The 21,310-nt window shown below is 44.1% G+C and overlaps 5 non-coding genes across 5 annotated transcripts; all 5 read right to left on the minus strand.

Annotated features, from left to right (window-relative positions):
- Positions 1 to 8,882: 8,882 nt before the first annotated feature.
- On the minus strand, positions 8,883 to 8,963 carry trnas-aga (transfer RNA serine (anticodon AGA)). The gene has a single exon. It is a non-coding gene; the product is annotated as a tRNA-Ser (tRNA).
- A 1,857-nt stretch (positions 8,964 to 10,820) lies between these two features.
- Positions 10,821 to 10,901, minus strand: trnas-aga (transfer RNA serine (anticodon AGA)). The gene has a single exon. It is a non-coding gene; the product is annotated as a tRNA-Ser (tRNA).
- Positions 10,902 to 12,739: 1,838 nt separating this feature from the next.
- Positions 12,740 to 12,820, minus strand: trnas-aga (transfer RNA serine (anticodon AGA)). The gene has a single exon. It is a non-coding gene; the product is annotated as a tRNA-Ser (tRNA).
- Positions 12,821 to 14,658: 1,838 nt separating this feature from the next.
- Positions 14,659 to 14,739, minus strand: trnas-aga (transfer RNA serine (anticodon AGA)). The gene has a single exon. It is a non-coding gene; the product is annotated as a tRNA-Ser (tRNA).
- A 2,138-nt stretch (positions 14,740 to 16,877) lies between these two features.
- trnad-guc (transfer RNA aspartic acid (anticodon GUC)) lies at positions 16,878 to 16,949 on the minus strand. The gene has a single exon. It is a non-coding gene; the product is annotated as a tRNA-Asp (tRNA).
- Between the last annotated feature and the right edge of the window lie 4,361 nt (positions 16,950 to 21,310).

The following is a 21,310-nucleotide window of genomic DNA, read 5'->3' on the forward strand; positions in this document are numbered from 1 at the left end:
TTGGACCAGACGTGGCACCGTGAGAAAGAGACAGATTGAGAGACAAAGACAAACAGAGAAACAGGGACAGACAGAGTGAGTCAGACTGAGAGAGACAAAGACTCAAACATGCAAAACTCTCTGAAGAGAGAGAGAGAGGCAGAAACCGAGCGACACAGATACATTTCACAATCGGTTCAGAGTGTCACATTGTTACAGAAAATTGCTGATTCAACCGATGAAAATCCAGTCTCACTGATCAGAATGGGAGGAAATCCGTGTTAAATTAAAGAGACACCAGAAGTGGGGGACTAACCCACGCGGGAGACGAACCCACGCGGGACAAACTCATTGAGTTTTAAGGTTAACGCCTCAACCACTCGGCTATTCTGGTCCTGTGAGAACCTGGATTCTGTCTCTGTGAGAATCTGGGCTTCAAACCCAACCCCACATACAAACACATGCACATCGGCTTTCAGTGAGCATTTACGAACATTTTTAGTAATATTGACACGGGGGCAACTCTCCTATTCTTTTTCGAGTAATGCACTGGGAACTTTCATATCCACCCGAGGGTGCAGACGGAGCTTCAATTTAATTTTTCATCCGAAAGTCAACAGCCATAACATTGCAAAATTCCCCAAGTGCTGCACTTGACTGTTGGCCAAGATGATATGCTCAAGTCTCAGGAGTGCGACTTGAACAGACAAACTCCCGATTCAGTCGAGAATGCGGCCACTGAACCAAAGCCGATACAAAAGTTCACAAGCGTATTATTTTCCCCAAGTCGTTTTTATAAGTTCCAGGACATACCAAATTCATGGTGATGATTTCCAGTGACAGTTGCACATACACAGAGACATATAAATAGATAGACAGACACAGAGACCCACACACATGTCACCAAAAATTTGCACGCACCAACGGGCATGCACAGATGCCTCAGACATCTCGAGGGATAGACAGGCTGAATCACTGTCGCAACTTTGACTGATGTTTGCGATTTTTGAAACGGATGTATCGTGAATATTGCAGATTAATAAAAATGAGAAAAAAATGTCAAAGTTGAAAGGTGTGGGACGTTATTCCATTTATCTCATGATCAGTTTGGCAGAGAACCGGTTAAATTGTGAAATGGAATGAAAAATGCTGAGAATCATAGTCGGCAGGATTCGAACGTGCGTGGGATAACCCAATGGATTTCTAGTCCATCGCCTCAACCACTCGGCCACGACTACTGTGTCGCTGCCTTTTTAAACTTTACTCAGAAAAAACTCAGTCATCCATCTCTGTGCAGCAGACGGCCAAAGACTCCTGAAAAATTCTCCGTTTGCTAAAAATCTGGACGAGAAAATCTCATCTACCTATATTTTTACAGTTCCATATTGCTCTGGAATTTTTTAATATGCATCTCTTCCAAGAAACAGAAGTAAAATTCGACATCTTGAAACAACTGCCTCCCCGTCGGGGAATTGAACCACGGTCTCCCGCGTGACAGGCAGGGATACTCACCACTATACTAACGAGGAACTGACGGGCACCAGCTCTGTCAGAGCAGGAATCGAGTCACTGTGAACAGAACTGGAAACCAGGAGAAGTCGACAGACACATTGAGAGACAGAGACAAATCGACAAACAGGGAGAGACAGATAGCGAGATAGGGACAACGAGAGACAGAAAGTGTGAGACTGAGAAGGAGAGGCAGACTGAGTGAGAAAAAGACTCAAATATAAACATATACAGAGATGTGTGTGTGATCTATTAAGAGAGAGAGGGAAAGAGTGAGAGAAAGACAATGATAAAGACAGTGACAAGGAGAGAGACAGGTAGAGAGAGAGCGATACAGACTAAAACAGAAAATGATGGAAATACTTCTCAGCTTACAGGCAGGGACTAACAGAGACAGGCAAAGACATGGACAGACCGAATTGATGGGAAAGAGAGAGCCAGTCAGACAAACAGTCAGAGAGAATCCCATTGGACCAGACGTGGCAACGTGAGAAAGAGACAGATTGAGAGACAAAGACAAACAGAGAAACAGGGACAGACAGAGTGAGTCAGACTGAGAGAGACAAAGACTCAAACATACAAAACTCTCTGAAGAGAGAGAGAGAGGCAGAAACCGAGCGACACAGATACATTTCACAATTTCATTTCATTATCGGTTCAGAGTGTCACATTGTTACAGAAAATTGCTGATTCAACCGATGAAAATCCGGTCTCACTGATCAGAATGGGAGGAAATCCGTGTTAAATTAAAGAGATACCAGGAGTGGGGGACGAACCCACGCGGGACAAACCCATTGAGTTTTAAGGCCAACGCCTCAACCACTCGGCTATTCTGGTCCTGTGAGAATCTGGATTCTGTCTCTGTGAGAATCTGGACTTCAACCCCAACACCACATACAAACACATGCACATCGGCATTCAGTGAGCATTTAGGAACATTTTTAGGAATATTGAGACGGGGGCAACTCTCCTATTCTTTTTCGAGTAATGCACTGGAAACTTTCATATCCACCCGAGGGTGCAGACGGAGCTTCAATTCAACATTTCATCCGAAAGTCAACAGCTCCAACATTGCAAAATTCCGCAAGTGCTGCACTTGAGTGTTAGCCAAGATGATATGCTCAAGTCTCAGGAGTGCGACTTGAACAGACAAACTCCCGATTCAGTCGAGAATGCGGCCACTGAACCAAAGCCGATACAAAAGTTCACAACCGTATTATTTTCCCCAAGTCGTTTTTATTAGTTCCAGGACATACCAAATTCATGGTGATGATTTCCAGTGACAGTTGCACATACACAGAGACGTATAAATAGATAGACAGACACAGAGACCCACACACACGTAACCAAAAATTTGCACGCATCAAAGGGCATGCACAGATGCCTCAGACATCTCGAGGGATAGACAGGCTGAATCACTGTCGCAACTTTGACTGATGTTTGCGATTTTTGAAACGGATGTATCGTGAATATTGCAGATTAATAAAAATGAGAAAAAAATGTCAAAGTTGAAAGGTGTGGGACGTTATTCCATTTATCTCAGGATCAGTTTGGCAGAGAACCGGTTAAATTGTGAAATGGAATGAAAAATGCTGAGAATCGTAGTCGGCAGGATTCGAACCTGCGCAGGATAAGCCAATGGATTTCTAGTCCATCGCCTTAACCACTCGGCCACGGCTACTGTGTCGCTGACTTTTTAAACTCTACTCAGAAAAAACTCAGTCATCCATCTCTGTGCAGCAGACGGCCAAAGACTCCTGAAAAATTCTCCGTTTGCTAAAAATCTGGACGAGACAATCTCATCGACCTGTATTTTTACAGTTCCATATTGCTCTGGAACTTTTTAATATGCATCTCTTCCAAGAAACAGAAGTAAAATTCGACATCTTGAAACAACTGCATCCCCGTCGGGGAATTGAATCACGGTCTCCCGCGTGACAGGCGGGGATACTCACCACTATACTAACGAGGAACTGACGGGTACCAGTCCTGTCGGAGCTGGAATCGAGTCACTGTGAACAGAACTGGACACCAGGAGAAGTCGACAGACACATTGAGAGACAGAGACAAACCGACAAACAGGGAGAGACAGACAGTGAGATAGAGACAACGAGAGACAGAAAGTGTGAGACTGAGAAGGAGAGGCAGACTGAGTGAGAAAAAGACTCAAATATATACATATACAGAGATGTGTGTGTGTGATCTATTAAGAGAGAGAGGGAAAGAGTGAGAGAAAGAAAATGATAAAGACAGTGACAAGGAGAGAGACAGATAGAGAGAGAGCGATAGAGACTAAAACAGAAAATGATGGAAATACTTCTCAGCTTACAGGCAGGGACTAACAGAGATAAGCAAAGACATGGACAGACCGAAATGATGGGAAAGAGAGAGCCAGTCAGACAAAGAGTCAGAGAGAATCCCATTGGACCAGACGTGGCACCGTGAGAAAGAGACAGATTGAGAGACAAAGACAAACAGAGAAACAGGGACAGACAGAGTGAGTCAGACTGAGAGAGACAAAGACTCAAACATACAAACTCTCTGAAGAGAGAGAGAGAGGCAGAAACCGAGCGACACAGATACATTTCACAATCGGTTCAGAGTGTCACATTGTTACAGAAAATTGCTGATTCAACCGATGAAAATCCGGTCTCACTGATCAGAATGGGAGGAAATCCGTGTTAAATTAAAGAGACACCAGGAGTGGGGGACGAACCCACGCGGGACAAACTCATTGAGTTTTAAGGCCAACGCCTCAACCACTCGGCTATTCTGGTCCTGTGAGAACCTGGATTCTGTCTCTGTGAGAATCTGGGCTTCAACCCCAACCCCACATACAAACACATGCACATCGGCTTTCAGTGAGCATTTACGAACATTTTTAGTAATATTGAGACGGTGGCAACTCTCCTATTCTTTTTCGAGTAATGCACTGGGAACTTTCATATCCACCCGAGGGTGCAGACGGAGCTTCAATTTAATTTTTCATCCGAAAGTCAACAGCCATAACATTGCAAAATTCCCCAAGTGCTGCACTTGAGTGTTGGCCAAGATGATATGCTCAAGTCTCAGAAGTGCGACTTGAACAGACAAACTCCCGATTCAGTCGAGAATGCGGCCACTGAACCAAAGCCGATACAAAAGTTCACAACCGTATTATTTTCCCAAAGTCGTTTTTATAAGTTCCAGGACATACCAAATTCATGGTGATGATTTCCAGTGACAGTTGCACATACACAGAGACATATAAATAGATAGACAGACACAGAGACCCACACACATGTAACCAAAAATTTGCACGCACCAACGGGCATGCACAGATGCCTCAGACATCTCGAGGGATAGACAGGCTGAATCACTGTCGCAATTTTTGAAACGGATGTATCGTGAATATTGCAGATTAATAAAAGTGAGAAAAAAATGTCAAAGTTGAAAGGTGTGGGACGTTATTCCATCTATCTCAGGATCAGTTTGGCAGAGAACCGGTTAAATTGTGAAATGGAATGAAAAATGCTGAGAATCTTAGTCGGCAGGATTCGAACCTGCGTGGGATAACGCAATGGATTTCTAGTCCATCGCCTCAACCACTCGGCCACGACTACTGTGTCGCTGCCTTTTTAAACTTTACTCAGAAAAAACTCAGTCATCCATCTCTGTGCAGCAGACGGCCAAAGACTCCTGAAAAATTCTCCGTTTGCTAAAAATCTGGACGAGACAATCTCATCGACCTGTATTTTTACAGTTCCATATTGCTCTGGAACTTTTTAATATGCATCTCTTCCAAGAAACAGAAGTAAAATTCGACATCTTGAAACAACTGCATTCCCGTCGGGGAATTGAATCACGGTCTCCCGCGTGACAGGCGGGGATACTCACCACTATACTAACGAGGAACTGACGGGTACCAGTCCTGTCAGAGCTGGAATCGAGTCACTGTGAACAGAACTGGACACCAGGAGAAGTTGACAGACACATTGAGAGACAGAGACAAACCGACAAACAGGGAGAGACAGACAGTGAGATAGAGACAACGAGAGACAGAAAGTGTGAGACTGAGAAGGAGAGGCAGACTGAGTGAGAAAAAGACTCAAATATATACATATACAGAGATGTGTGTGTGTGATCTATTAAGAGAGAGAGGGAAAGAGTGAGAGAAAGAAAATGATAAAGACAGTGACAAGAAGAGAGACAGATAGAGAGAGAGCGATAGAGACTAAAACAGAAAATGATGGAAATACTTCTCAGCTTACAGGCAGGGACTAACAGAGATAAGCAAAGACATGGACAGACCGAAATGATGGGAAAGAGAGAGCCAGTCAGACAAAGAGTCAGAGAGAATCCCATTGGACCAGACGTGGCACCGTGAGAAAGAGACAGATTGAGAGACAAAGACAAACAGAGAAACAGGGACAGACAGAGTGAGTCAGACTGAGAGAGACAAAGACTCAAACATACAAACTCTCTGAAGAGAGAGAGAGAGGCAGAAACCGAGCGACACAGATACATTTCACAATCGGTTCAGAGTGTCACATTGTTACAGAAAATTGCTGATTCAACCGATGAAAATCCGGTCTCACTGATCAGAATGGGAGGAAATCCGTGTTAAATTAAAGAGACACCAGGAGTGGGGTACGAACCCACGCGGGACAAACTCATTGAGTTTTAAGGCCAACGCCTCAACCACTCGGCTATTCTGGTCCTGTGAGAACCTGGATTCTGTCTCTGTGAGAATCTGGGCTTCAACCCCAACCCCACATACAAACACATGCACATCGGCTTTCAGTGAGCATTTACGAACATTTTTAGTAATATTGACACGGGGGCAACTCTCCTATTCTTTTTCGAGTAATGCACTGGGAACTTTCATATCCACCCGAGGGTGCAGACGGAGCTTCAATTTAATTTTTCATCCGAAAGTCAACAGCCATAACATTGCAAAATTCCCCAAGTGCTGCACTTGAGTGTTGGCCAAGATGATATGCTCAAGTCTCAGAAGTGCGACTTGAACAGACAAACTCCCGATTCAGTCGAGAATGCGGCCACTGAACCAAAGCCGATACAAAAGTTCACAACCGTATTATTTTCCCCAAGTCGTTTTTATAAGTTCCAGGACATACCAAATTCATGGTGATGATTTCCAGTGACAGTTGCACATACACAGAGACATATAAATAGATAGACAGACACAGAGACCCACACACATGTAACCAAAAATTTGCACGCACCAACGGGCATGCACAGATGCCTCAGACATCTCGAGGGATAGACAGGCTGAATCACTGTCGCAATTTTTGAAACGGATGTATCGTGAATATTGCAGATTAATAAAAGTGAGAAAAAAATGTCAAAGTTGAAAGGTGTGGGACGTTATTCCATCTATCTCAGGATCAGTTTGGCAGAGAACCGGTTAAATTGTGAAATGGAATGAAAAATGCTGAGAATCTTAGTCGGCAGGATTCGAACCTGCGTGGGATAACGCAATGGATTTCTAGTCCATCGCCTCAACCACTCGGCCACGACTACTGTGTCGCTACCTTTTTAAACTTTACTCAGAAAAAACTCAGTCATCCATCTCTGTGCAGCAGACGGCCAAAGACTCCTGAAAAATTCTCCGTTTGCTAAAAATCTGGACGAGAAAATCTCATCTACCTATATTTTTACAGTTCCATATTGCTCTGGAACTTTTTAATATGCATCTCTTCCAAGAAACAGAAGTAAAATTCGACATCTTGAAACAACTGCCTCCCCGTCGGGGAATTGAACCACGGTCTCCCGCGTGACAGGCGGGGATACTCACCACTATTCTAACGAGGAACTGACGGGCACCAGCTCTGTCAGAGCAGGAATCGAGTCACTGTGAACAGAACTGGAAACCAGGAGAAGTCGACAGACACATTGAGAGACAGAGACAAATCGACAAACAGGGAGAGACAGATAGCGAGATAGAGACAACGAGAGACAGAAAGTGTGAGACTGAGAAGGAGAGGCAGACTGAGTGAGAAAAAGACTCAAATATATACATATACAGAGATGTGTGTGTGATCTATTAAGAGAGAGAGGGAAAGAGTGATAGAAAGACAATGATAAAGACAGTGACAAGGAGAGAGACAGGTAGAGAGAGAGCGATACAGACTAAAACAGAAAATGATGGAAATACTTCTCAGCTTACAGGCAGGGACTAACAGAGACAGGCAAAGACATGGACAGACCGAATTGATGGGAAAGAGAGAGCCAGTCAGACAAACAGTCAGAGAGAATCCCATTGGACCAGACGTGGCAACGTGAGAAAGAGACAGATTGAGAGACAAAGACAAACAGAGAAACAGGGACAGACAGAGTGAGTCAGACTGAGAGAGACAAAGACTCAAACATACAAAACTCTCTGAAGAGAGAGAGAGAGGCAGAAACCGAGCGACACAGATACATTTCACAATTTCATTTCATTATCGGTTCAGAGTGTCACATTGTTACAGAAAATTGCTGATTCAACCGATGAAAATCCGGTCTCACTGATCAGAATGGGAGGAAATCCGTGTTAAATTAAAGAGATACCAGGAGTGGGGGACGAACCCACGCGGGACAAACCCATTGAGTTGTAAGGCCAACGCCTCAACCACTCGGCTATTCTGGTCCTGTGAGAACCTGGATTCTGTCTCTGTGAGAATCTGGGCTTCAACCCCAACCCCACATACAAACACATGCACATCGGCTTTCAGTGAGCATTTAGGAACATTTTTAGGAATATTGAGACGGGGGCAACTCTCCTATTCTTTTTCGAGTAATGCACTGGAAACTTTCATATCCACCCGAGGGTGCAGACGGAGCTTCAATTCAACATTTCATCCGAAAGTCAACAGCTCCAACATTGCAAAATTCCGCAAGTGCTGCACTTGAGTGTTAGCCAAGATGATATGCTCAAGTCTCAGGAGTGCGACTTGAACAGACAAACTCCCGATTCAGTCGAGAATGCGGCCACTGAACCAAAGCCGATACAAAAGTTCACAACCGTATTAGTTTCCCCAAGTCGTTTTTATTAGTTCCAGGACATACCAAATTCATGGTGATGATTTCCAGTGACAGTTGCACATACACAGAGACGTATAAATAGATAGACAGACACAGAGACCCACACACACGTAACCAAAAATTTGCACGCATCAAAGGGCATGCACAGATGCCTCAGACATCTCGAGGGATAGACAGGCTGAATCACTGTCGCAACTTTGACTGATGTTTGCGATTTTTGAAACGGATGTATCGTGAATATTGCAGATTAATAAAAATGAGAAAAAAATGTCAAAGTTGAAAGGTGTGGGACGTTATTCCGTCTATCTCAGGATCAGTTTGGCAGAGAACCGGTTAAATTGTGAAATGGAATGAAAAATGCTGAGAATCGTAGTCGGCAGGATTTGAACCTGCGCAGGATAACCCAATGGATTTCTAGTCCATCGCCTTAACCATTCGGCCACGACTACTGTGTCGCTGCCTTTTTAAACTCTACTCAGAAAAAACTCAGTCATCCATCTCTGTGCAGCAGACGGCCAAAGACTCCTGAAAAATTCTCCGTTTGCTAAAAATCTGGACGAGACAATCTCATCGACCTGTATTTTTACAGTTCCATATTGCTCTGGAACTTTTTAATATGCATCTCTTCCAAGAAACAGAAGTAAAATTCGACATCTTGAAACAACTGCATCCCGTCGGGGAATTGAACCACGGTCTCCCGCGTGACAGGCGGGGATACTCACCACTATACTAACGAGGAACGGACGGGTGCCAGTTCTGTCAGAGCTGGAATCGAGTCACTGTGAACAGAACTGGACACCAGGAGAAGTCGACAGACACATTGAGAGACAGAGACAAACCGACAAACAGGGAGAGACAGACAGCGAGATAGAGACAACGAGAGACAGAAAGTGTGAGACTGAGAAGGAGAGGCAGACTGAGTGAGAAAAAGACTCCAATATATACATATACAGAGATGTGTGTGTGATCTATTAAGAGAGAGAGGGAAAGAGTGAGAGAAAGAAAATGATAAAGACAGTGACAAGGAGAGAGACAGATAGAGAGAGAGCGATAGAGACTAAAACGGAAAATGATGGAAATACTTCTCAGCTGACAGGCAGGGACGAACAGAGATTAGCTAAGACATGGACAGACCGAAATGATGGGAAAGAGAGAGCCAGTCAGACAAAGACTCAGAGAGAATCCCATTGGACCAGACGTGGCACCGTGAGAAAGAGACAGATTGAGAGACAAAGACAAACAGAGAAACAGGGACAGACAGAGTGAGTCAGACTGAGAGAGACAAAGACTCAAACATACAAACCTCTCTGAAGAGAGAGAGAGAGGCAGAAACCGAGCGACACAGATACATTTCACAATCGGTTCAGAGTGTCACATTGTTACAGAAAATTGCTGATTCAACCGATGAAAATCCGGTCTCACTGATCAGAATGGGAGGAAATCCGTGTTAAATTAAAGAGATACCAGGAGTGGGGGACGAACCCACGCGGGACAAACTCATTGAGTTTTAAGGCCAACGCCTCAACCACTCGGCTATTCTGGTCCTGTGAGAACCTGGATTCTGTCTCTGTGAGAATCTGGGCTTCAACCCCAACACCACATACAAACACATGCACATCGGCTTTCAGTGAGCATTTACGAACATTTTTAGTAATATTGACACGGGGGCAACTCTCCTATTCTTTTTCGAGTAATGCACTGGGAACTTTCATATCCACCCGAGGGTGCAGACGGAGCTTCAATTTAATTTTTCATCCGAAAGTCAACAGCCATAACATTGCAAAATTCCCCAAGTGCTGCACTTGAGTGTTAGCCAAGATGATATGCTCAAGTCTCAGGAGTGCGACTTGAACAGACAAACTCCCGATTCAGTCGAGAATGCGGCCACTGAACCAAAGCCGATACAAAATTTCACAACCGTGTTATTTTCCCCAAGTCGTTTTTATAATTTCCAGGACATACCAAATTCATGGTGATGATTTGCAGTGACAGTTGCACATACACAGAGACATATAAATAGATAGACAGACACAGAGACCCACACACATGTAACCAAAAATTTGCACGCACCAACGGGCATGCACAGATGCCTCAGACATCTCGAGGGATAGACAGGCTGAATCACTGTTGCAACTTTGACTGATGTTTGCGATTTTTGAAACGGATGTATCGTGAATATTGCAGATTTATAAAAATGAGAAAAAAATGTCAAAGTTGAAAGGTGTGGGACGTTATTCCATCTATCTCAAAATCAGTTTGGCAGAGAACCGGTTAAATTGTGAAATGGAATGAAAAATGCTGAGAATCGTAGTCGGCAAGATTCGAACCTGCGCGGGATAACCCAATGGATTTCTAGTCCATCGCCTTAACCACTCGGCCACGACTACTGTGTCGCTGCCTTTTTAAACTTTACTCAGAAAAAACTCAGTCATCCATCTCTGTGCAGCAGACGGCCAAAGACTCCTGAAAAATTCTCCGTTTGCGAAAAATCTGGACGAGACAATCTCATCTACCTGTATTTTTACAGTTCCATATTGCTCTGGAACTTTTTAATATGCATCTCTTCCAAGAAACAGAAGTAAAATTCGACATCTTGAAACAACTGCATCCCCGTCGGGGAATTGAATCACGGTCTCCCGCGTGACAGGCGGGGATACTCACCACTATACTAACGAGGAACTGACGGGTACCAGTCCTGTCAGAGCTGGAATCGAGTCACTGTGAACAGAACTGGACACCAGGAGAAGTCGACAGACACATTGAGAGACAGAGACAAACCGACAAACAGGGAGAGACAGACAGTGAGATAGAGACAACGAGAGACAGAAAGTGTGAGACTGAGAAGGAGAGGCAGACTGAGTGAGAAAAAGACTCAAATATATACATATACAGAGATGTGTGTGTGATCTATTAAGAGAGAGAGGGAAAGAGTGAGAGAAAGAAAACGATAAAGACAGTGACAAGGAGAGAGACAGATAGAGAGAGAGCGATAGAGACTAAAACAGAAAATGATGGAAATACTTCTCAGCTTACAGGCAGGGACTAACAGAGATAAGCAAAGACATGGACAGACCGAAATGATGGGAAAGAGAGAGCCAGTCAGACAAAGAGTCAGAGAGAATCCCATTGGACCAGACGTGGCACCGTGAGAAAGAGACAGATTGAGAGACAAAGACAAACAGAGAAACAGGGACAGACAGAGTGAGTCAGACTGAGAGAGACAAAGACTCAAACATACAAACTCTCTGAAGAGAGAGAGAGAGGCAGAAACCGAGCGACACAGATACATTTCACAATCGGTTCAGAGTGTCACATTGTTACAGAAAATTGCTGATTCAACCGATGAAAATCCGGTCTCACTGATCAGAATGGGAGGAAATCCGTGTTAAATTAAAGAGACACCAGGAGTGGGGGACGAACCCACGCGGGACAAACTCATTGAGTTTTAAGGCCAACGCCTCAACCACTCGGCTATTCTGGTCCTGTGAGAACCTGGATTCTGTCTCTGTGAGAATCTGGGCTTCAACCCCAACCCCACATACAAACACATGCACATCGGCTTTCAGTGAGCATTTACGAACATTTTTAGTAATATTGAGACGGGGGCAACTCTCCTATTCTTTTTCGAGTAATGCTCTGGGAACTTTCATATCCACCCGAGGGTGCAGACGGAGCTTCAATTTAATTTTTCATCCGAAAGTCAACAGCCATAACATTGCAAAATTCACCAAGTGCTGCACTTGAGTGTTGGCCAAGATGATATGCTCAAGTCTCAGAAGTGCGACTTGAACAGACAAACTCCCGATTCAGTCGAGAATGCGGCCACTGAACCAAAGCCGATACAAAATTTCACAACCGTATTATTTTCCCCAAGTCGTTTTTATAAGTTCCAGGACATACCAAATTCATGGTGATGATTTCCAGTGACAGTTGCACATACACAGAGACATATAAATAGATAGACAGACACAGAGACCCACACACATGTAACCAAAAATTTGCACGCACCAACGGTCATGCACAGATGCCTCAGACATCTCGAGGGATAGACAGGCTGAATCACTGTCGCAATTTTTGAAACGGATGTATCGTGAATATTGCAGATTAATAAAAGTGAGAAAAAAATGTCAAAGTTGAAAGGTGTGGGACGTTATTCCATCTATCTCAGGATCAGTTTGGCAGAGAACCGGTTAAATTGTGAAATGGAATGAAAAATGCTGAGAATCGTAGTCGGCAAGATTCGAACCTGCGCGGGATAACCCAATGGATTTCTAGTCCATCGCCTTAACCACTCGGCCACGACTACTGTGTCGCTGCCTTTTTAAACTTTACTCAGAAAAAACTCAGTCATCCATCTCTGTGCAGCAGACGGCCAAAGACTCCTGAAAAATTCTCCGTTTGCGAAAAATCTGGACGAGACAATCTCATCTACCTGTATTTTTACAGTTCCATATTGCTCTGGAACTTTTTAATATGCATCTCTTCCAAGAAACAGAAGTAAAATTCGACATCTTGAAACAACTGCATCCCCGTCGGGGAATTGAATCACGGTCTCCCGCGTGACAGGCGGGGATACTCACCACTATACTAACGAGGAACTGACGGGTACCAGTCCTGTCAGAGCTGGAATCGAGTCACTGTGAACAGAACTGGACACCAGGAGAAGTCGACAGACACATTGAGAGACAGAGACAAACCGACAAACAGGGAGAGACAGACAGTGAGATAGAGACAACGAGAGACAGAAAGTGTGAGACTGAGAAGGAGAGGCAGACTGAGTGAGAAAAAGACTCAAATATATACATATACAGAGATGTGTGTGTGATCTATTAAGAGAGAGAGGGAAAGAGTGAGAGAAAGAAAACGATAAAGACAGTGACAAGGAGAGAGACAGATAGAGAGAGAGCGATAGAGACTAAAACAGAAAATGATGGAAATACTTCTCAGCTTACAGGCAGGGACTAACAGAGATAAGCAAAGACATGGACAGACCGAAATGATGGGAAAGAGAGAGCCAGTCAGACAAAGAGTCAGAGAGAATCCCATTGGACCAGACGTGGCACCGTGAGAAAGAGACAGATTGAGAGACAAAGACAAACAGAGAAACAGGGACAGACAGAGTGAGTCAGACTGAGAGAGACAAAGACTCAAACATACAAACTCTCTGAAGAGAGAGAGAGAGGCAGAAACCGAGCGACACAGATACATTTCACAATCGGTTCAGAGTGTCACATTGTTACAGAAAATTGCTGATTCAACCGATGAAAATCCGGTCTCACTGATCAGAATGGGAGGAAATCCGTGTTAAATTAAAGAGACACCAGGAGTGGGGGACGAACCCACGCGGGACAAACTCATTGAGTTTTAAGGCCAACGCCTCAACCACTCGGCTATTCTGGTCCTGTGAGAACCTGGATTCTGTCTCTGTGAGAATCTGGGCTTCAACCCCAACCCCACATACAAACACATGCACATCGGCTTTCAGTGAGCATTTACGAACATTTTTAGTAATATTGAGACGGGGGCAACTCTCCTATTCTTTTTCGAGTAATGCTCTGGGAACTTTCATATCCACCCGAGGGTGCAGACGGAGCTTCAATTTAATTTTTCATCCGAAAGTCAACAGCCATAACATTGCAAAATTCACCAAGTGCTGCACTTGAGTGTTGGCCAAGATGATATGCTCAAGTCTCAGAAGTGCGACTTGAACAGACAAACTCCCGATTCAGTCGAGAATGCGGCCACTGAACCAAAGCCGATACAAAATTTCACAACCGTATTATTTTCCCCAAGTCGTTTTTATAAGTTCCAGGACATACCAAATTCATGGTGATGATTTCCAGTGACAGTTGCACATACACAGAGACATATAAATAGATAGACAGACACAGAGACCCACACACATGTAACCAAAAATTTGCACGCACCAACGGTCATGCACAGATGCCTCAGACATCTCGAGGGATAGACAGGCTGAATCACTGTCGCAATTTTTGAAACGGATGTATCGTGAATATTGCAGATTAATAAAAGTGAGAAAAAAATGTCAAAGTTGAAAGGTGTGGGACGTTATTCCATCTATCTCAGGATCAGTTTGGCAGAGAACCGGTTAAATTGTGAAATGGAATGAAAAATGCTGAGAATCGTAGTCGGCAAGATTCGAACCTGCGCGGGATAACCCAATGGATTTCTAGTCCATCGCCTTAACCACTCGGCCACGACTACTGTGTCGCTGCCTTTTTAAACTTTACTCAGAAAAAACTCAGTCATCCATCTCTGTGCAGCAGACGGCCAAAGACTCCTGAAAAATTCTCCGTTTGCGAAAAATCTGGACGAGACAATCTCATCTACCTGTATTTTTACAGTTCCATATTGCTCTGGAACTTTTTAATATGCATCTCTTCCAAGAAACAGAAGTAAAATTCGACATCTTGAAACAACTGCATCCCCGTCGGGGAATTGAATCACGGTCTCCCGCGTGACAGGCGGGGATACTCACCACTATACTAACGAGGAACTGACGGGTACCAGTCCTGTCAGAGCTGGAATCGAGTCACTGTGAACAGAACTGGACACCAGGAGAAGTCGACAGACACATTGAGAGACAGAGACAAACCGACAAACAGGGAGAGACAGACAGTGAGATAGAGACAACGAGAGACAGAAAGTGTGAGACTGAGAAGGAGAGGCAGACTGAGTGAGAAAAAGACTCAAATATATACATATACAGAGATGTGTGTGTGATCTATTAAGAGAGAGAGGGAAAGAGTGAGAGAAAGAAAACGATAAAGACAGTGACAAGGAGAGAGACAGATAGAGAGAGAGCGATAGAGACTAAAACAGAAAATGATGGAAATACTTCTCAGCTTACAGGCAGGGACTAACAGAGATAAGCAAAGAAATGGACAGACCGAAATGATGGGAAAGAGAGAGCCAGTCAGACAAAGAGTCAGAGAGAATCCCATTGGACCAGACGTGGCACCGTGAGAAAGAGACAGATTGAGAGACAAAGACAAACAGAGAAACAGGGACAGACAGAGTGAGTCAGACTGAGAGAGACAAAGACTCAAACATACAAACTCTCTGAAGAGAGAGAGAGAGGCAGAAACCGAGCGACACAGATACATTTCACAATCGGTTCAGAGTGTCACATTGTTACAGAAAATTGCTGATTCAACCGATGAAAATCCGGTCTCACTGATCAGAATGGGAGGAAATCCGTGTTAAATTAAAGAGACACCAGGAGTGGGGGACGAACCCACGCGGGACAAACTCATTGAGTTTTAAGGCCAACGCCTCAACCACTCGGCTATTCTGGTCCTGTGAGAACCTGGATTCTGTCTCTGTGAGAATCTGGGCTTCAACCCCAACCCCACATACAAACACATGCACATCGGCTTTCAGTGAGCATTTACGAACATTTTTAGTAATATTGAGACGGGGGCAACTCTCCTATTCTTTTTCGAGTAATGCTCTGGGAACTTTCATATCCACCCGAGGGTGCAGACGGAGCTTCAATTTAATTTTTCATCCGAAAGTCAACAGCCATAACATTGCAAAATTCACCAAGTGCTGCACTTGAGTGTTGGCCAAGATGATATGCTCAAGTCTCAGAAGTGCGACTTGAACAGACAAACTCCCGATTCAGTCGAGAATGCGGCCACTGAACCAAAGCCGATACAAAATTTCACAACCGTATTATTTTCCCCAAGTCGTTTTTATAAGTTCCAGGACATACCAAATTCATGGTGATGATTTCCAGTGACAGTTGCACATACACAGAGACATATAAATAGATAGACAGACACAGAGACCCACACACATGTAACCAAAAATTTGCACGCACCAACGGTCATGCACAGATGCCTCAGACATCTCGAGGGATAGACAGGCTGAATCACTGTCGCAATTTTTGAAACGGATGTATCGTGAATATTGCAGATTAATAAAAGTGAGAAAAAAATGTCAAAGTTGAAAGGTGTGGGACGTTATTCCATCTATCTCAGGATCAGTTTGGCAGAGAACCGGTTAAATTGTGAAATGGAATGAAAAATGCTGAGAATCTTAGTCGGCAAGATTCGAACCTGCGCGGGATAACCCAATGGATTTCTAGTCCATCGCCTTAACCACTCGTCCACGACTACTGTGTCGGTGCCTTTTTAAACTTTACTCAGAAAAAACTCAGTCATCCATCTCTGTGCAGCAGACGGCCAAAGACCCCTGAAAAATTCTCCGTTTGCTAAAAATCTGGACGAGACAATCTCATCCACCTGTATTTTTACAGTTCCATATTGCTCTGGAACTTTTTAACATGCATCTCTTCCAAGAAACAGAAGTAAAATTCGACCTCTTGAAACAACTGCCTCCCCGTCGGGGAATTGAACCCCGGTCTCCCGCGTGACAGGCGGGGATACTCACCACTATACTAACGAGGAACTGACGGGTACCAGCTCTGTCAGAGCAGGAATCGAGTCACTGTGAACAGAACTGGACACCAGGAGAAGTCGACAGACACATTGAGAGACAGAGACAAATCGACAAACAGGGAGAGACAGACAGCGAGATAGAGACAACGAGAGACAGAAAGTGTGAGACTGAGAAGGAGAGGCAGACTGAGTGAGAAAAAGACTCAAATATATACATATACAGAGATGTGTGTGTGATCTATTAAGAGCGAGAGGGAAAGAGTGAGAGAAAGACAATGATAAAGACAGTGACAAGGAGAGAGACAGATAGAGAGAGAGCGATAGAGACTAAAACAGAAAATGATGGAAATACTTCTCAGCTTACAGGCAGGGACTAACAGAGACAGGCAAAGACATGGACAGACCGAAATGATGGGAAAGAGAGAGCCAGTCAGACAAACAGTCAGAGAGAATCCCATTGGACCAGACGTGGCACCGTGAGAAAGAGACAGATTGAGAGACAAAGACAAACAGAGAAACAGGGACAGACAGAGTGAGTCAGAATGAGAGAGACAAAGACTCAAACATACAAAACTCTCTGAAGAGAGAGAGAGAGGCAGAAACCGAGCGACACAGATACATTTCACAATTTCATTTCATTATCGGTTCAGAGTGTCACATTGTTACAGAAAATTGCTGATTCAACCGATGAAAATCCGGTCTCACTGATCAGAATGGGAGGAAATCCGTGTTAAATTAAAGAGATACCAGGAGTGGGGGACGAACCCACGCGGGACAAACCCATTGAGTTTTGAGGCCAACGCCTCAACCACTTGGCTATTCTGGTCCTGTGAGAACCTGGATTCTGTCTCTGTGAGAATCTGGGCTTCAGCCCCAACCCCACATAGAAACACATGCACATCGGCTTTCAGTGAGCATTTAGGAACATTTTTAGGAATATTGAGACGGGGGCAACTCTCCTATTCTTTTTCGAGTAATGCACTGGAAACTTTCATATCCACCCGAGGGTGCAGACGGAGCTTCAATTCAACATTTCATCCGAAAGTCAACAGCTTCAACATTGCAAAATTCCCCAAGTGCTGCACTTGAGTGTTAGCCAAGATGATATGCTCAAGTCTCAGGAGTGCGACTTGAACAGACAAACACCCGATTCAGTCGAGAATGCGGCCACTGAACCAAAGCCGATACAAAAGTTCACAACCGTATTATTTTCCCCAAGTCGTTTTTATAAGTTCCAGGACATACCAAATTCATGGTGATGATTTCCAGTGACAGTTGCACATTCACAGAGACATATAAATAGATAGATAGACACAGAGACCCACACACACATAACCAAAAATTTGCACGCACCAACAGGCATGCACAGATGCCTCAGACATCTCGAGGGATAGACAGGCTGAATCACTGTCGCAACTTTGACTGATGTTTGCGACTTTTGAAACGGATGTATCGTGAATATTGCAGATTAATAAAAATGAGAAAAAAATGTCAAAGTTGAAAGGTGTGGGACGTTATTCCATCTATCTCAGGATCAGTTTGGCAGAGAACCACTGTGTCGCTGCCTCTTTAAACTTTACTCAGAAAAAACTCAGTCATCCATCTCTGTGCAGCAGACGGCCAAAGACTCCTGAAATATTCTCCGTTTGCTAAAAATCTGGACGAGGCAATCTCATCTGTCTGTATTTTTACAGTTCCACATTGCTCTGGAACTTTTTAATATGCATCTCTTCCAAGAAACAGAAGTAAAATTAGACATCTTGAAACAACTGCCTCCCCGTCGGGGAATTGAACCCCGGTCTACCTCGTAAAAGGCAGGGATACTCACCACTATACTAACGAGGAACAGACGGGTCCCAGTTCTGTCAGAGCAGGAATCGAGTCACTTTGAACAGAACTGGACACCAGGAGAAGTCGACAGACACATTGAGAGACAGAGACAAACCGACAAACAGGGAGAGACAGACAGCGAGATAGAGACAACGAGAGACAGAAAGTGTGAGACTGAGAAGGAGAGGGAGACTGAGTGAGAAAAAGACTCAAATATATGCATATACAGAGATGTGTGTGTGATCTATTAAGGGAGAGACGGAAAGAGTGAGAGAAAGACAATGATAAAGACAGTGACAAGGAGAGAGACAGATAGATAGAGAGCGACAGAGACTAAAACAGAAAATAATGGAAATACTTCTCAGCTTACAGGCAGGGACTAACAGAGACAGGCAAAGAGATGGACAGACCGAAATGATGGGAAAGAGAGAGCCAGTCAGACAAACAGTCAGAGAGAATCCCATTGGACCAGGCGTGGCACCGTGAGAAAGAGACAGATTGAGGGACAAAGACAAACAGAGAAACAGGGACAGACAGAGTGAGTCAGACTGAGAGAGACAAAGACTCAAACATACAAAACTCTCTGAAGAGAGAGAGAGATGCAGAAACCGAGCGACACAGATACATTTCACAATTTCATTTCATTATCGGTTCAGAGTGTCACATTGTTGCAGAAAATTGCTGATTCAACCGATGAAAATCCGGTCTCACTGATCAGAATGGGAGGAAATCCGTGTTAAATTAAAGAGATACCAGGAGTGGGGGACGAACCCACGCGGGACAAACCCCTTGAGTTTTAAGGCCAACGCCTCAACCACTCGGCTATTCTGGTCCTGTGAGAACCTGGATTCTGTCTCTGTGAGAATCTGGGTTTCAACCCCAACCCCACATACAAACACATGCACATCGGCTTTCAGTGAGCATTTCCGAACATTTTTAGTAATGTTGACACGGGGGCAACTCTCCTATTCTTTTTCGAATAATGCACTGGGAACTTTCATATCCACCCGAGGGTGCAGACGGAGCTTCAATTTAACATTTCATCCGAAAGTCAACAGCTTCAACATTGCAAAATTCCCCAAGTGCTGCACTTGAGTGTTAGCCAAGATGATATGCTCAAGTCTCAGGAGTGCGACTTGAACAGACAAACTCCCGATTCAGTCGAGAATGCGGCCACTGAACCAAAGCCGATACAAAATTTCACAACCGTGTTATTTTCCCCAAGTCGTTTTTATAAGTTCCAGAACATACCAAATTCATAGTGATGATTTCCACAGACAGTTACACATACACAGAGACATATAAAGAGATAGACAGACACAGAGACACACACACACATAACCAAAAATTTGCACGCACCAACGGGCATGCACAGATGCCTTAGACATCTCGAGGGATAGACAGGCTGAATCTCTGTCGCAACTTTGACTGATGTTTGCGATTTTTGAAACGGATGTATCGTGAATATTGCAGATTAATATAAATGAGAAAAACATGTCAAAGTTGAAAGGTGTGGGATGTTATTCCATCTATCTCAGGATCAGTTTGGCAGAGAACCGGTGAAATTGTGAAATGGAATGAAAAATGCTGAGAATCGTAGTGGGCACGATTCGAACCTCCGCGGGATAACCCAATGGATTTCTAGTCCATCGCCTTAACCACTCGGCCACGACTACTGCGTCGCTGCCTTTTTAAACGTTACTCAGAAAAAACTCAGTCATCCATCTCTGTGCAGCAGACGGCCAAAGACTCCTGAAAAATTCTCCGTTTGCTAAAAATCTGGACGAGGCAATCTCATCTACCTGTATTTTTACAGTTCGATATTGCTCTGGAACTTTTTAATATGCATCTCTTCGAAGAAACAGAAGTAAAATTCGACATCTTGAAACAACTGCCTTCCCGTTGGGGAATTCAAACCCGGTCTCTCGCGTGACAGGCAGGGGTACTCACCAGTATACTAACGAGGAACTGACGGGTACCAGTTCTGTCAGAGCAGGAATCGAGCCACTGTGAACAGAACTGGACACCATGAGATGTCGACAGACACATTGAGAGACAGAGACAAACCGACAAACAGGGAGAGACAGACAGCAAGATAGAGACAACGAGAGACAGAAAGTGTGAGACTGAGAAGGAGAGGAAGACTGAGTGCGAAAAAGAATCAAATATATACATATACAGAGATGTGTGTGTGTGATTTATTGAGAGAGAGAGGGAAAGAGTGAGAGAAAGACAATGATAAAGACAGTGACAAGGAGAGAGACAGATCGAGAGAGAGCGATAGAGATTAAAACAGAAAATGATGGAAATACTTCTCAGCTTACAGGCAGGGACTAACAGAGACAGGCAAAGACAGGGACAGACGGAAATGATGGGAAAGAGAGAGACAGTCAGACAAAGCGGCTGTGAGAATCCAATTGGAACAGACGTGTATTTAGATTTACAGAAGGCATTCGATGAGGTGCCTCACAAGAGATTATTATACGAGCAAGGATTAAGGATTGGTTAATTGACAGAAAACAGGGAGTAGGAATAAACGG

This window comes from Pristiophorus japonicus, chromosome 23 (assembly GCF_044704955.1).
Source record: "Pristiophorus japonicus isolate sPriJap1 chromosome 23, sPriJap1.hap1, whole genome shotgun sequence".
Taxonomy (NCBI): Eukaryota; Metazoa; Chordata; class Chondrichthyes; family Pristiophoridae; genus Pristiophorus; species Pristiophorus japonicus.